Genomic DNA, 17,045 nt, shown 5'->3' with positions numbered 1-17,045 from the left:
ATCATCCAGCACAGGAAAGTCATAATGTAGGGCGGCTGTCCTGAGGAAAGCCATGTAGTCGGTCACGGATTCTCCTTCTCTCTGAGTTCTCTGCCTAAACACATAGCGTCTGGCTGTGCGTGAGGGAGTTAGAGAATAGTGATTTTTAAGTTTCTCCACAAGCTTCTCCCAAGGCATTGAGTGAACGGACTGAGGGGCTGCTAAAGCCCTGGTTGTTTCAAATATCTTGTGGCCGCAGGCGCTAAGGAAATAGCCTCTTTTACGGCCTCTAGACAAACCGGTGAAGTTGTTTGCCTCCAGGAAGCACTCAAACTGCTCGAAGTAAGCGTCTCATGTTTCAGTGGCCGGGGTGAATGCCATGAATGCCGGTAGGTTAGCCATCCTTAGAAGGATGGAATGTGAGGAATCAGACTTGGAGTGACGTCTCATCGCCTGTGACTTGAGGCAGCTCTAACAGTGACTTCGCTCCTTTCCCTTACCTCAGACCTGATCCCACCTTCGTTGCCAGTGTTCTGTAGGGAGAACGAGGCAGACAGGAACTGAGGCAAAGCAGGTGGAAGCTAACACAACCTTTATTTACAGTGACATATAGCTCAACGTAAGGCAAACCTCGAACCGGCAAACAGCAAAGCATAGGACAGCTGACAGCCCTTTTATACTAGAACTGTCAGACGCTTAAATAGGATTCTCCCACCAGCTGGCTGCTCGCGTCTCAGCCAATCAGGACCCAGTAATGCAAGTCAATGGCATGGAAGACTTCAGTACTTAACAGGAGCTGAGAGGAAAATATATGCATAAAAGATTAAATAGTATTAATATTCAAAAACCATTGGGAGAAGGTACTTGAAGAAACAATGGATCCAATTTTGTACAGTCTTACCAAGAACCCTACAGGAAGTCCTCGATTTATATACATTCATTTAGTGACAGTGCCAAGTTCCACAGTGATTTAAAAAAATGATTTATGATGGGTCCTCACACTTATGACTATCCCCATGGTCTCATAATAAAAATTTGGGTGGACAGCAATCAATATGGATTTGCAAGTAAAATTAGGGGCGAAACGGCCTTTGCTTAATGATCGCAAAATTCACTCAACAACTGTAGCAATAAACATTGTAAAATTTAGCACAACTCACTTAATGACCGCCTAGCTTAGCAATGGCATTTCTGGTCCAAATTCTGATCATAGGTTGAGAACTACACATAGGATGCAGCAGCAGGCTGGTTTGGAGAAGCTTAAGCAGGGCTGCATTTAAGCAGGGTTGGGAGACCACCAGGAAATGCCAGGGGTAGGTTGAGAGGAAGGCAGTAGACACCCTATCTTGATATGAAGAAAATATGGTGGGGCCCCTTAGTGACTCTGTGCCAATCACTAAGTGACTCTGAATTCTAGTCCCGCTTTAGGCATCAAAGGCAGCTGGGCACTTTGAGCCAATCACCAGGAGACTCTGATTTCAATTCCCAGGGCCCAGCTAGGACTTCAGGGCCAGACTCTATGCTTCCCCCTACAGGCAGGGAGTTTCAGCTGAAGCCTGGCAAGCGGGAGGGGCTGTGACTGAGGGAGGGAGGGGCTCTCTGTGACCAGGAGTTTCTCTCCTTTCCTCTCAGATGGAGCTGCTCTACCTCAGAAGGACCCAGGGGAAAACTTGGAGTCCTGCTGGAAGACAAGGCGGCAGTGGTGACCAGCAGGGCCTCTGCCCAAAATCTGCCCTGCCTTAACATTGACAAGGGTTAAGGCAGCAGGCTAGGAAGCAGGAGATCCTGAGTTCAAGTCCTGCCTTAGTCCTGACCTTGGGACAGACCCTCTCTTTCAGACAAGCCCACCTCACAGGGTGATTGTTGTGGGGAAAAGAGGAGGAAGAGGAAGAGTTGGACATGTTCATCTCCTTTAGTTAGTTGAAAAAATAATAAAACAATGGGGAAAAATCTGACAAAAATAAAAACTGACTTTCCTGCTTCTGTTTGCATGGAATCTGTCCTAGCCTTGTGCAGATCCAAGAATTTCTTTTCTCACCAGGAAGGAAGAGTTTTTTAAATCATCCCTTCCATTTTCTCTCATTCCCTTTTTTCGCTTCCTGTGGAGGCCCCAGTTGGGATCCCAGAGCCCCTCCCAGCTCTGGAACACAACAGGTTTCTCTGTTTCTTTGGGAAAGATTCCTTCCCCAAGCAGAGCCTGCCTGAGCCCCATCATCCACTTCCCTCTGTGCCTAGGATCAGCTAAATTCCTCCCTTCAGACAATAGGAAAAAGGGAGTTTGGACAGAGTCTCTGGGTGAGTCTCCGTTCTTCTCCACAGAGGGTCACACTCACTCCACAAAGCCAAGTTCCCCCTTGGTTGGCCATTGCCAACTGAGCTCACAGCAGGGCCAGAGTGGCTGTGAATTGGGATGGAAGGGACCACAAACCCTCTTCAAGCCTCCCCAGCCACAACGAACTCGCAGACACAGACTGTGGCCTCACAGAAGCTCCTAAACGGGGCCTTTATGGGGCATCAGGAAGGGTCATATGGAATCAATCTCCCAACACTCATTCTATAGGGGGTTCCCATCTGCTGTCCCTGGTGGCAGATGGAAGATTGTGAATCCCACTGCTGACACCAGTTTCTGTGGAATCAAATGCAGGAAAAGCCAATAATGCTGGCTCAGTGGAGTTATTATTTATTTAGTATCCACTGGAGGAATTTCCCTCCAGAAAATAGTGAGTGGAAATCTTATAGACAAAAGGATGCACATATATTTGTACATTCAAGGAAATGAGGAGAAAATGACAATCATACATGTGCATAGTTTGTTTAATAGATGATGTAAGAATGAATAGTCATAATTAGCGAGATTCAAGTTACCTCCCCACCCTTATATTGTTGCTACTCTCGAGAAAGAGTTATTGTGTAAATAAAAAGAAACATCTCAGCTGCATTGGCAAAGCAGTTTGAATGAAATGTACTGAGAAATGAGGGCATCAACATTCCTCCCTACATTCCATCTATATTTCTATATGTCTTGCTAATATGCCTCCATTTCTCCAAGAAATTTGTCTCCTCGCAATCTTCTTTTAATTCTCTGGATGAGAAAAGAACAAAATAAAATGAGAATTTATTAGAGGTACACACCTAAACAACAACCCCAAACTGAAATCCTGGACAGCTGTTGTGAACAACAGCTCCTGTACACTGTGTTTAATTGGTAGATGAAGAAGGAACCATGTAATAGTAATGAATATTTGTCTCCCCAGTGGAGTACCTGGAGGCCACCAGCCTGCTGGTTTGGTGGGAGGGTGTAATAATTGGGATGAGAGCTGCATTATTTGTGTAAAGAGAATGAACCTGAAAGATTCCATTTTGAATAAATACATATCTATTTTGCTTGATCAGGCTGGACAAATGCTGCTTGTAACAGCATCCCATGTTTTGCTGACAGCCTGGGTCACTCTGACCCAGCAGGGAATAGCCCAGATGGGAACTTGGAAGTCCCCTTTGATACGGATATGTTTTTGGTATCGTCGGTAATTATCTTGTTATTGTCTAAAGTGTGAGAACAGAGGAAATGAGGAATTTTTCATAAAGTTTAAAATATCATTTGTTCTTGACACGCAGGTAACAAGAAAATTTCTCACAGAAGAACACGGGAAATTTATTTTTGGGCTGCAGCTTAATTTTGCCAACTTTTGTCAATATTGTCAACTATCGATCACACCAAGTACATTTATGTAATTGTATTATGACGCACTTTAATGATACCCATGGGACTTCAACTTGTGTATTTAAGTCTGACCTGTTGTATTGCCCAGGATTCTCTCTGAGAATCCTGTCATGCGCATGAGAGTTATCAATAAGACTTCTTATTGATTAATAAACCTTTTTGTTGCCTATAATCCCCTTGTTTGGTTTTTCTTAAGTATATATAAAATATATCAGGGATATTGTTCTCACAGAGGGACAATGGTCCCCGTAGAGATAATCATACACCATAGTTGGGTCTTCTCTCCCATGGCTCCCATCTTACTTCTTTTCCTGCTCACTCGCACACACAGAGACACTTTTAGATGCTGTCAGCAGGAACAATTGCTCAAAGGATTCCTTAAAAGGTGTAATGTTTATTGGCAGTTGCTGAATATTAAATTCCTCTGAATGACTTTCACAGAGTTGTATTTAGCTAGATTTATTGGGATTAAAGAGAAAAAGTTGCAAGAATTACAGTCATTCAACCATTTCCCGTTCTGAAACAAGTAGATATGATTTTCTTTGACCGCTGCATACTATCTAAATGGAAAGAATATCTCCTTTCAAATAAAAGAAAATGTAATAATTCTTTCAATATCACAATGGTGTTTTTTCTCATGTTTTTACATTTGTTCTGGCTGTAAGCTGCTCCTTTGTGTTCAGGTCTGGCCTCAGAAGGATAATGTAGCACTTGGGGATGAAGATGCAGCCCAGCAGACCAGCACTGGAGGCCAGGATGGAGAAGACCTGAACAGCCACCATGTATCTCCCTTTGGTGCTCAGGTAGGTGGGCACAAAGGTCACCCAGACACTGCAGAAGACCAGCATGCTGAAGGTGATCAGCTTGGCTTCATTGAAGGCCCCAGGCAAATTCCTGGCCAGGAAAGCCACCGTGAAGCAAATGGCAGCCAGGAAGCCCATGTAGCTGAGGGTGACATAGAACATGACAACAGCCCCTTCGTTGCATTGAAGGATGATCTCTCCAGGCTGGGAGTAGAGGTCAGAGTCAGGGAATGGGGGAGAAACTCCCAGCCAGATGGAACAGATGACAATTTGGACAGCAGAAGAAGAAAGGATGATGGAGTTGGCCAAGCTCTTCCCCAACCATCTCTTCACTCGGTTTCCTGGTTTTGTGGCCAGGAAAGCCAGCACCACTGTGATGGTTTTGGCCAAGAGAGAAGAAACAGCAACTGAGAAAATGATGCTGAAAACCGTTTGTCGGAGAAAGCAGGTGGCTGTCCTTGGTTGACCAATGAAGAGAAAAGGAGACAAGAAGCAAAGGAGGAGGGAGACCAGGAGGATGTAGGAGAGGTCCCGGTTGTTGGCTTTGACAAGGGGAGTTTCCCTGTATTTAATGAAGATGAATAAAACAAGGCCTGACTTTAGGAACAAAAATACAGCAAAAGAGACCAGGATGATGCCCAGAAGTTCTTCATAAGACAGAAAGGTTATAACTTTGGGGATACATTGGACTCGCTCCTCATTTGGATACTTATCATCCGGACACTTGGTGCATTTTCCTGTATCTGAGAAAGCCAAAAAGCATTTTTCTTTAATATTCTGGTTTTTCTTTTACATTTCAAGAAATACCTTTTTTGGAACATGCCTAATTCCAAGGACATTTTGTTGCTTAACCATTCCACAGGAGGGAAAAGATAATATAATTTTCTAATAGCTTTATAGCTAAGGTATATAATATTGGATGATTTCTAGTACATTTTGAATAAACACACAAAAAAAGAGCTGAGCTTCAATGCAATGTTTTAATTTCCACTTTCTTCAAAATGCTCTGGATAAATCCATTTCCACCAGGCCTTCCTTTCCTCTGGTGTGGAATGGGACCTTCAGGCTCCCACCCTTGGCTGTGCCTCCTTCTCCTCCAGGCTCCCGCTTCCACGCAGAGGGGCAGAGGTCCATTGGCCAGGCTGAATGCCTAGGAGAGGGCCAACAGAGGAGGAAAACTGGAGGTAAATGAGGGAGCCTGGAGGAGAAGGAGGCCAAGGGTAGGCGTCTGAAGGTTGTAGAGACCCCTCTGGTGTCACCCACCTTTCCGAGTGGAGAAGGTCCCCTCCGGACAAGGAACACAATCGTAGCAGCAAAATGGCTCTCCTTCTCGAGCCCTCTTGACAAATCCAGGCTGACAATTTTCCACACATTTGGACTGAGGCAGAGGCTAAGGAGAAGAAAAGGAATGCCAAAGGAAAGTTATTAGGACCCTCTGTCTATGGAAAATGGGGGTAGGCGTGGATATTAGACAAGTACATTCTGGGCTTTATGTAGGTAAATATGAAATCTCTGACTCCTTCCAAACACGTGTGTCAGCACCTCTCCATTTAATAATTAGGAAAGAAAAACCATGAGACTCCATACGTGGAAAATCAAATGTACTTTTACTAATTAAAAATGGTTAAAGAGCGGTTGCATAGCGACAACGTGTAGGAGATGCGACTCTGGCAGGTTCTTTCTTTAGTTCCTCCCTTTTGCTTCTGGCATTTAGCATTGCAATAAAGGACTTTTCCACTTAATAAAGACTGGAGGGATGGAATTGAGTAAAGGTTTAAGCATTAAGTGACAAACAATCAGTTCCTCTTCATGTCTGTATTAAAATGCATTCCTCCACCCTTCATCTATCCATGGTTAGGATGATCCCGTATTAGATTTTGAATACATTTATTGTCAAAGATTTCTTAAAAGGTTATTTTATTAGACTTATTTAAGTAAAATAAAATGTGATTAAAAAGAAGCTTCTGGAAAGGTTTCTTCTGGACTAGAGAAAGCCTTGCAAAGCTGCTCCCCTTTGACACGAGTTCAAAACAGTCTCCCAGTTAAGAGATAAAGGAAAAAATCCTCATAAATTATAGCTACTGATGTTACCTAGTTGGGTAATGAAACGTCTGCATGAAAACAAGGAAGCTCAGAGAGCATCAAGGAGCCCTCATATCCTAACCCTAACCCTAACCCTAACCCTAACCCTGAGCTACCAATATTCTCCTTTATTAAGAGGTTTCTGCATAGTTTCTAGAACTGTAGTGAGACTGAGGGGAGATCATGAGAAAGTCTCCCTGAAAAAGATTAAGTCACAGATCTTTGGCTGCAACAGATGGGAGATGAGTGTGAGTCCTGGGTCAGAAGGAGATATGTCTAAGGCCCATCCAGTTATCCAAGAGAAAGTCCTTTGTGTTGAAGAACTGCAATAGGGAGACTCCAACTGGCATGGAAAGACAGACCCACATTTCATATTGGTTAAATTGGGAGACTCTTTTTCACCCAGAGGCATTGGTGGGATTCAGCCAGTTTGTACTACTTTGGGAGATCCGGTTATTAACTTTCTGAGCAGTTTGGTGAACTGGTTGTTGGAAGAAATCATTAGGGTAGAGAACCAGTTGTTAAATTATTTCAATCCCACCACTGCCCAAAGAGACTGAAGGTGGTTAACATTCTAGATAAATAAGGCTGTTGAAGGGATTTTCAGCTGAAGAGCCCTCTTAAGAGCCAAAGGCCAAATCTAAGTAGCATTTCCTGTCACAATCTCTCTCCTTACTTCTGACATCAGGAAGGTCTTTTCCTTGAATCAAAGTCGTGTTTCTGGGTCAAGGGATTATCTCACAGGTCATTTTATGGGAACTGAAAGTCTTGGACCTCCTTCCTAGGGGCAGAAGGCCAATTGCTCCCCCCCCCAAGTTGGGTGAAAGACAGATATCGCTAATTTTGACCAGGGCTGGACCACTGAAAACTATCACAGACCTTGGACCTGCCCTTTCAGGGAGCCATTTACCAATGGCCTTTCCCTAAGCAGGACAAGAGGAAGCTTCTCTCCCAATGGGACCACCAGGAGCTCCATCCAGCCATCTCCATCCAATCTCATTTAGTCAGTGGCGGATTAAGGCTCACTGGTGCCTTAAGCACTGACCAATCTTGGTGTCCATGTCCTTTGCACATACTTTGCACAAATGAAGTCTTTCTCAACTTTGTGGTGCCCCCTTTGGGCCTGGCGCCCTTAAGCACGTGCTTAGTCTGCTTAATGGTTAGTACACCATTGCATTCAGTCCACACCTGAATTCAGGGTCTGTTCAACAGAATTCCCTTCTGCTTTGCTCTTTGAGGACAAGGAAGAAGCCAACCTGAGGCTATTAACAGCACAATCTCCAACACTTGAGGGTTTCTCATCCCAGGATGAATCATCTAAAAAAAGTCTCCAATATTAAAGCATCTGAAGAGCACCTTATTCAATGGTATTAAAACCTCCCAGGTAGTCTATACAATGAATGAAACTATAAGGTTTTACTCCCCATGTTCAATTCTCAGCAAAGGCCATTGGGCCTGATAAGTGATAGAAATAGAATAGAATAAAAATAGAGAGATACAAAGAGGTGGGATATTTTTTTTTTTACTGCTGGCTCTATGTGGCTTAGTGGGCATGGCATGGCTTGGTGGGTGTGGCGTGGTGGGTGTGGCAGGGGAAGGATACTGAAAAATCTCCATTCCCTCCCTACCCCACCAACCTGCTTTCCAGCTTTGTACTCCTCTGCAGGGCAACAAAATAAGACCCAGGTGGTCAACTGGGACTCGGGAGGCAGCAAATAGGAGTGGGGCCAGCCAGAGGTGATATTTGCCGGTTCTCTGAACTACTCAAAATTTCTGCTACCAGTTCTCCAGAACTGGTCAGAGCCTGCTGAATACCACCTCTGGATACAGACAGACAGACAGACAGACAGACAGACAGACAGGGACAGGGACAGGGACAGGGACAGAGAGAGGCAGAGAATGAGACAGATGGAGATGGGGGAATGGAATGGACACTGCACACTGCTGGCTCATGTTCAACTGATCGTCCACTAGGACTCCAAGGCCCCGCTCACAGTTTTTGTTCGTTTTTGAGCCAGGTCTCACCTAATTTGTACTTATACCTTTGATTTTGCCTGTCTGGAGACTAAACCTCCGGTACTTCTCTGGTGCTCCAGGATTTTTGAAAGATATGGTACAATGGTTCTGAGATGACATCTGACAGCTCTGGGATGTAATCTGTCAAGTCCCAGTGATTTATATTCATCAAGGTAAGAAAGCTTCTCTCTTACCATTTTCTTATTTTTATTTCTAGTTTGTCATTTACCGTCACTTTTTTTCATAGATGGGGCTATAATTTATTTTTGCATGAAGATCAATGCAAAGAATGAGTTGAGCAGCTCTGCTTTCTCTCTGCTGCCTTTTACTTCCTTGCCGTCTTCTCTCTTAAGTGGACCAACTGTTTCCTTGATATTTTTTCTTGTTATTAATATCTTGGAAGGAACTTTTTTTAAAAGGTCTGTTTGTTCTGAGAGTCTCCTTTCCTGGCTTCGTCCTTGCACGTTCTGGCTCTCTGCTGATATTTCATCTCCCACTTGCTGCACTCTAACGGATTTAACAGATTAACAGGCTTGGTCCACATGAAATGGGTCCTAAATCTTTGTGGGGGGGGAAGGGGGAAAACACCAAAATTTCTCCCACCTTGTTAAACAACTTTAGCCGCGAAAGAACTCCTTGGTGGATAGTGAGTCTCTGTCTTTCCCAAGTCCCCATATAGTGTCCAATGGAATCCTCCTTGGGGATAATCAACTGGCTCAGGATTATCAGATCTGCTGCTACATCTCCATTTTGATCCAAGTACAGTTTCCTATCAGAAATATTGCAAAACTCATTCTTCTGCAGGAAAGGATGGAACTAGGAGGAAAACATCCAGAAAGTTTAAAATCTGAAAGCTTTTTTTTTTAAAAAAAAAATCCCATTTAGCTTTTATATGCTTGTATCTTCCTTTTACAGATTTCTAACATCAAAGTATTCTTATTTAGAAAAAAATAGATTTTACGGTTATCTTCATAAATTAAAAAACAGTCAGCAAAATTCCTCAACCATATATTGGCAAAATATATATTAACGGAATATAATTCATGCAATAGGTAAGTTATAGTGGACACTCTAGAGCAGATGACAAATAAAATGAATCATAGAAAAAAAAGATTCATAAATAAACACCTAGAAAACATCAAGTTGATTATGGGAAACCATTAATTTAGTGACTGTATAAAGTTACAAGGGCACTGAAAAAAAGTGACCTATGAGTTTCCTCCACAATCATGGCAGCATCTCCAGGGTCTCCAGGGAATCAAAATCAGAATTCTTGGCATCCACTTATGAAGGTTACAACAGCAAAATCAATAGGGAAGCCAGATTCATTTAACAACCATGTTTCTGACTTAACAACTTCAATGATTCACAAGAAAGGTCATAAAATAGAGCAAAACAACCATCTTGCTTAGCAACAGAAATGCTGAGCTTAGTTGTGGTCGTAAATCCCCTCCTGCCTCTTCCGATAACTGGAAGAAATTGCCCAGAAGCTCCAGATTTTCTCAATGTTGTTCCAGAGGGAGGGAAATGGGGGGATGAACTCAGTCAGAAGGGAGGAGATTCTGGCTGAAGGAGAGGAAAAACACCCTGAAAAGAGGAGCCATTTCAGAGCTGAGCCCGTAAAGCAGAGAAGTTCAGCCTCCCCTTCACTGAGGATGCAAAGACTGAGCAGCCATCAGTCAGAGAAGCTTGGACTGGGATTCCTGCAGAGAGGAGGGTTGGGCTGGATGACCTCAGTGTGTCCTTCAAAGCTACTGATATATAATTCTACTCGGCTAATCACAAACCCATAAAGACATGAATGTATTTAAAAATGCATACATGCTTTTAAAATTAGTAGTGTTTGAAACCAAAATTAATCTCTTGTGGTGCTTGGTGCCTAGAAGATTATGTCTCAAGCAATTAGATTGGCTCAACTGTTGATCTTCTGAAGGACAATGTGGTTGAGAAGGTTCCCCTCCTTCTCCTCTGGGTTCCTTCCGTAAAGGAACTCCATATTGTTAGAAATAGGAAATAAAGCAAGGAAGGCAATCTGGTACCAAAAAGTAGCAAAAGTTTATTAATGTGTAAGTTTTGGAGATGTGCTTAAGTCAGCAAAGAGCCAAGAGAAGAACTTAAGTGGAGGCTTGAGAAAAAATCAGCGTTTAATTTGACCAAAGCAAATAGCTGGGCCCAAACATGTACAAAAGAAACATGTAAGGAAGGCCACACCTTAGAGAAGGCATGGCCTCCTTTTATACCTTTAGAGACATCAGCTTAGTACCCAATACTCCCCGGGCCATGCCTTCCTTGTAGCCCTGCATGGGCTGTGCAGCAGGGAACAGCGGGTGGGGTGAGTGATTAGCAACACAGACCAAAGGTGTAAGTTAGAACTGAGGTGTGAATTGCAACAAGGTGCCCCCATATGTGTCCCCTGGGTGAGCCCTGAGGATGATGTATGGGGTTCAGACTGATGACAGGAGCAAGTGTTCGGCAGATACCTAATACAGCATGTATTTGTTACAGGAAACAAAGGTTTAGCTCAGTGGTAGTCAACTTGGTCCCTACCGCCCACTAGTGGGCATTCCAGCTTTTATGGTGGGCAGTAGGGGTTTGCTGTAACTCTGCTTTATACATTTTATAAAGTAAAGTTACTTCCCTACTTTATAAATCACCATTACTGTGGAACTGGTGGGCGGTTAGAAAATGTTACTATTAACAGAGATACAAAAGTGGGTGGTAGGTATAAAAAGGTTGACTACCCTTGGTTTAGCTGAAGCAAAGGTTTACAGAATAGAATAACAAGCTTCTACAGATTTTATTATTCCAGTATAGTATATTCTACTACCAGTATTATGTCTAACAAGCTTCTACCTATTCTATTATTATTTCTCTTCAAATGCATCTGCAGATATACCAGGTACACCAGGATCAAAGCATGCAAGAGGTTTCATGCCCTTCCTCCCGTCACTCAACACTGTCCTGTGTCCCCATTGGCTGGGTACTTCCAAGCTCTCAACCTATTGGGAGTGCCTGTTCAACAATTTCCCCCAGCAACCCCCTGTCTCCATGGCCTGATGTAGTTATCCGTCACCTGTTAGATCGGGTAATGGATAGGCACACACAGGCTAATGGTAACTACAGCTCTTTATTATAACACAACAAGTAAGAACAATCCAGCGAAGGTTGAGTCTGACAGTAGCCCTTTTATGGGGAACTGTCAGACCCTTCGACCAATGAGATTAAACCTCTGTTCCTGCCGGAACAGAGGACCTTGGTGAAAACCATTATAACTGAAGCTAGTATCTAACACCCCTCCCCCTCTTAGATGGGATAATACTACTGGTAACATAGTCATGCAGCTAGGCGGGCTTTTTGGTAGCTCTGCCAGACCTGCACAGTTCAGTCAGAGGGTGTTCTTCAGACAGGTCGGACGGACCTCTTTGCTCTGCAGCTCCTCTTGGTGGAAACTTCTGGAACCTTTTACAGGCCGCGGCTGGAGCTTCTAGAGCCGGTTCGCTTAGAGCTCACTGCGGGCCTGCAACACAAGTAGCTCAGTATCCCGGTGACTTTGGGTTTGAGTTGGCTGTGGAAGGAGTGACTTCGTGCTCCTTTTGGGTAGGGCTTTGGCTAACTCAAGCAGGAGTTACCTCTGGCTGTCTAAGAGTGGAGTTGGAGAGGCGGCCACGGAGTTGGTCAATGTGCCTTCTCCAATTCCGACCATCCTTGAGCTCTACAAGATAAGAGTGAGGCCCCCTTCTCCTATTTCGACCATCCTTGAGCTCTACGAGATAAGAGTGAGGCCCGGTGATGCCTATCACTGTGGCAGGAATCCACAGAGTTCCCCCAGCATAGTTGTGGGCATAAACTGAATCCCCTATGCTAAAGTTCTGAATTTTGCTTGTGGAGTCAGGGGGCAATGCTGCAGAATAGTTTGGGTGTAGCCAGTCTAAGTGGGACCTTAGCCAGCGACCCATGAGAAGCTCGGCGGAGTTTCTCCCTGTAGTGGCACTTGGCGTGATGTGTTGAATTAGCAAATAGTGGTCAACCCATGTTTGCCAATCTCCCAGGCCCATCCTGGATAGGGCCTCTTTTGCAGATCTCACCATTCTCTCCGTCTGACCATTGGAGGCTGGAGGGAATGGCGTGACCAGGGCATGTCTGATTCCCTGTGCTGCTAAGAAGGTCTCGAATTGCATGGCCGTGAATTGGGGCCTGTTGTCAGACACCAGGACGTTAGGCAGGCCACGTATGGAGAAAAGTCTCTGTAGTACCTTGATGACTGCTTCTGCCGTAGTGAAGGTCATCAGGGCTACATCTAGCCATTACAAGTAGGCACCCACAACTACGAGGAATGTCTGGCCATGAACTGGGTCAGCAAAATCAATGTGCACCCTAGACCACAGTGCTTGAGGTGGCTTCCACTCCTTAGTGGGCGCCTCTGGGGAAGCTGGTCTAGACTTCTGGCACGGTGTGCAGATAGCCACCCATTCTTCAATCTCCCTATCCATGTTAAGCCACCACACATAACTCCTGGCCAAAGCCTTCATCCTGACAACTCCAGGATTCCCTACATGTAAAGCCTCTAATACTGCAATGAACAGTTTGGATGGAACAATGACCCAGTCCCCCCACAGCAAATAGCCATTAACAACAGACAATTCATCTCTATTATAATAGTACATTTTGAAATCAGACCCAACAGGCCCCTTGGGCCACCCCTCCACACCCAGTTTACCTGTTTGATCATGGAGTCTCTTGCAGAGTGGAGGGCAACATCACTAAATGAGATGGGACCAGTCTCTAAGCAGTCAATACAAAGGACTGGCATCTCGGGGGTAGGGTCTGCGAGTAGCTCGTCGGCACTCTCATCGATACCGGTCACTTCTAGGCCCAGGGCTTTGAACTAGTCAAGCCCCAGGAGGCTCTGCAGGTCATTGCTGACCACCGTCACTGGGAGCTGGTGCTGAAGTTGTTGAAGTTCACCCGGAAGGTGCCCTGGCCCATGATGGGAACTCGGTTTCCCTGGTAATCATGAAGGCGGATGTCAGGGGCGCATAGATGCTGCTTCTTCAGGCTAGGGATAGCCTGCTTTAGTGTAGACCATGGCATGATGGTCAATGATTGACCCCGTGTTGATCTCCATCTCGCATGGAGAGCCCTCGATGAGGACTGTGACCTTCAGCATTTTTGGCTGCCTAGTGCACACTTGGCCGATTGAGATGTGGTGGGTGACTCTGGTGTCGCCCTCTGAGCACCGTGGTAGTGGCTGCCATGCCCCTTGGTTGGGCCTCTACTGGAGGTTAGGTCAGCTTCTTGGCTGCCAGGTCGTCATGGGGTGATCGCTTCTGCATACCTTGGCGATGTGCCCCTTTCACTCGCAGCGCTGGCAGATAGAGTTGTGGAAATGGCAAAACATTCTGGCATGGTATCCTCCACAGCTAGCACAAAGTGGGAGACACAATTTGAATTTGCGCTCCAGTTTGGTGCGGCTACTGCCCATGCAGCAGCTGTCATCTTCGTCTTCTGAGTTCTTGGCCTCTGCAGCCCTGTGATATGCATGTGCGCTCTTCCGCACGTCTTGTGGAGTGCTTTGGCGCTGCAGTGTTTCTGAAGACTTAACAGCCAGTTCTGATGCCCTGGCTTCATCCAAGGCAATTTGTGAGGTCAGAGTGAGGTCAGATTTGGCAAGTAACCTCCTCTGTAAATTAATGTCCTGCACACTGCATATGATGCGGTCAAGAATAAGTTCATCTATGTCTCAGAACTCACCGTACGCTGCGACCTTTCGTAGTGCCGCAATGTACTCGTTGATCGATTTGCCTTCTTTCTGGTTGCAAATATTAAATTCGTGCCGGCGGATGTATTCAGATAGCTTGGGAGCATAGTGGGTCCTTAGCATCTGCTGGAGCACGGACCAAGCGACCAATTGTAGCGGTGTTGGTTCTGACAGGTCTTTGGCAGTTTTGAACACTTTCCGTCCACAGTAACCAAGGAACATATTCTTCTTGTGGCCTTCAGAAAGGCCCATGAAGTCGTTGGCTTCGAGAAAGCAGTCGAACTTGAGCATATACGAGTCCCAGTGTTCGGTGACTGGGTCATATGGAGTCGGTGGGGCGTGCATGGCCATTTTGTTTTCTGAGGGCGTTTTGAGTTTGCCGCTCAAAAATGGCTGCTCGAAGCAGCACTGAGCTCCGGGCTGGATGTACTTGCTGGATTGCTACGCTCTTTTTGGTTCACCTAGTTGCCTTCCAATCCCACCCTCATCGCCAATGTTAGATCGGGTAATGGAGAGGCACACTCAGGCTAAAGGCAACAACAGCTCTTTATTATAACACAACACGTAAGAACAATCCAGCAAAGGTTGAGTCTGACAGCAGCCCTTTTATAGGGAGCTGTCAGACCCTTCGACCAATGAGATTAAACCTCTGTTCCTGCCAGAACAGAGGATCTTGGTGGAAACCATTAGAACTGAAGCTAGTATCTAACATCACCAACTTTCCGTCTCTCTTTTGCATAAATCGGTTATATTTTGAAATGTGCCAGTTAAGCTATTGCTCAGAAAGCACCTCCCCCTTTTCTTTCTCAACTTCTCTGAATCACTTTGTTGACTGTAAGAACAAGATGGTTTTCACGAGCTTTTCAAAAAGTTCCTTAACTTCCCAGTTCCTTATTTTCTCTATTTATTATGCAGAAGCTATAATGAAACTTTATTTTAGAAGCAATACTTCATATTCCACAATATTGGGAGCCCATACCTGCCACAGCTGCAGCCTTGGAGCCCCCAAGATCTTTTCGCCCTCCTTCCTTCCCCTTCTCCTCGATCTGGAGGAATAGGCAGCGTTCATGGCCTGGGCCAAAGTCTGAATAAAACTGTATAAATGGGAGTGATTTCTGATCCGGACACAGTTCCTTTTCTCCTGGGTCTCCAGTGGGGCTTTCTGGGTGCATCTTCTGCGGCCTTTGACAGAAAAGACGTTCTTTGAAAGAGAACAGTGAAAATAAGGATCTTGAAATGGATCTTCCACAAAGAAATTGGGTTCAAAGGCAGAATCTTTTGGCCTTTCTTTTGGCAGAAAAGCAAAGGTCCAAAAACTATGCATGTATTTAACAAGTCTGTGCTTGTGCTTTTTAAACTGAAATCCTCCCAAAGCTGTACTGATCCAGACTTTCCCTTCAATGGGTCCTGGGAGGCGCATAAGTGTTAAATGGAAAGGAACAATTCTGTCCGTAACGGGAACATGATCCATGAAGTGAACATAGACATTGACTTGTCTCCACTTAGAGAGGGCCTCCCTGAAGGGCGCTGTATATCCAATTCTTGAGAAAAGTTGTGATATAACCACACAAATTCCACTCCTGACAAGCATAGGAGTGAAAGTCCTCATGAAATTCTCTCCCTTCTCTGTGCCTGAAGCAAAGAGGCCAATGAAGGTCCAGCTGAAATGGAGGAGCAGCTGGACAATTGATGGGTACAGGAATCCTTCTTTGGGGACCATCTGGTGGAAAAAGGGGAATTTGCTTTTATCACTCAGAGTCTCTGAAACAATATTATCGGTGATCTGAAAAAAGGAAGGAAGAAAGCATTGTTACATTGGGGGGAGGGGTCAGATAAAGTCTGAAACTTTATTTTTTTAATAAATTCAACTTAGTATTGATGAACAAATTAGCAATTATGCCATAGCAAGAAACAGAATATTAAGCACAGAGCGTTAACAACACTATATGAAAATGGAAAACAAGAAACAAATTAAATAAAAAAAGATTGTAATCAGACCCACATGTCTATGTACAATCTTAGTCATCCAGGTCATGGTTGTCCCAAAGATGCTTTTTTCAAGAGGCAACTGGACTTTTTGTTTTTTCTTTGAAGAAATTTCGTTTCTAATCCAAGAAGCTTCTTCAGCTCTGGAAGAGAAGCAAAATGTCTTCAAAGAAAAACCAGAAAGTCCAGTGGCCTCTTGAAAAAGCACCTTTGGGACAATCAGACACACATATGCAAATATCAAGTGAATGTTTTGTTCCAATAAAGGGCTGTATTATATGTAATGTTTAATTCTGATTGAACAGCAAATCTATCCCAATAGGTTATTTGTCTAATGTGCAAGCCAAGACTCTGAGCTCTTTCTTTCTTATGCAGTTGACATTCAATATTCCAAATGCTTATTGAAGCAATATTTTGACTTTTGTTTTTATTTGTGTCTCACCTAGTTATACAAGAGATAGGGAGACCACAGCTCCTAATATGATTTCTCAAATTACAAGACATAGTAAAAAGCATTTGGTCTTAAGCATTTCTTAAAAGTAGGTAGCTGCAACCTCAGATGAACAACGACAATGGACATATTACATCCTGTCATCATGTATTTTACAGAAAGAGATCCAAAATGGAGAAGCTAGGTGTGAAAGGCCAAGGACACACTTACTGCTTTAATAGGTGTGAAGAGACTAAGAGGGAGCTCGGT

At 44.4% G+C, this 17,045-nt stretch overlaps 1 long non-coding RNA gene across 1 annotated transcript; it reads right to left on the bottom strand.

The window, feature by feature from the left end:
* Positions 1–4,915: 4,915 nt before the first annotated feature.
* LOC106549353 (uncharacterized) lies at positions 4,916–9,404 on the bottom strand. Its single transcript, XR_015695246.1, has 3 exons — positions 9,205–9,404; positions 5,767–5,893; positions 4,916–5,246 (listed from the first exon to the last, which is right to left on the bottom strand). It is a non-coding gene; the product is annotated as an uncharacterized LOC106549353 (long non-coding RNA).
* Between the last annotated feature and the right edge of the window lie 7,641 nt (positions 9,405–17,045).

This window comes from Thamnophis sirtalis, unplaced genomic scaffold (assembly GCF_051295495.1).
Source record: "Thamnophis sirtalis isolate CommonGarterSnake01/CBP01778 unplaced genomic scaffold, rThaSir2_p1.2 scaffold_21, whole genome shotgun sequence".
Classification (NCBI taxonomy): Eukaryota; Metazoa; Chordata; class Lepidosauria; order Squamata; family Natricidae; genus Thamnophis; species Thamnophis sirtalis.
Note: the sequence above shows the minus strand (reverse complement) of the source record. Positions and strands in the feature narration are given on the sequence as shown.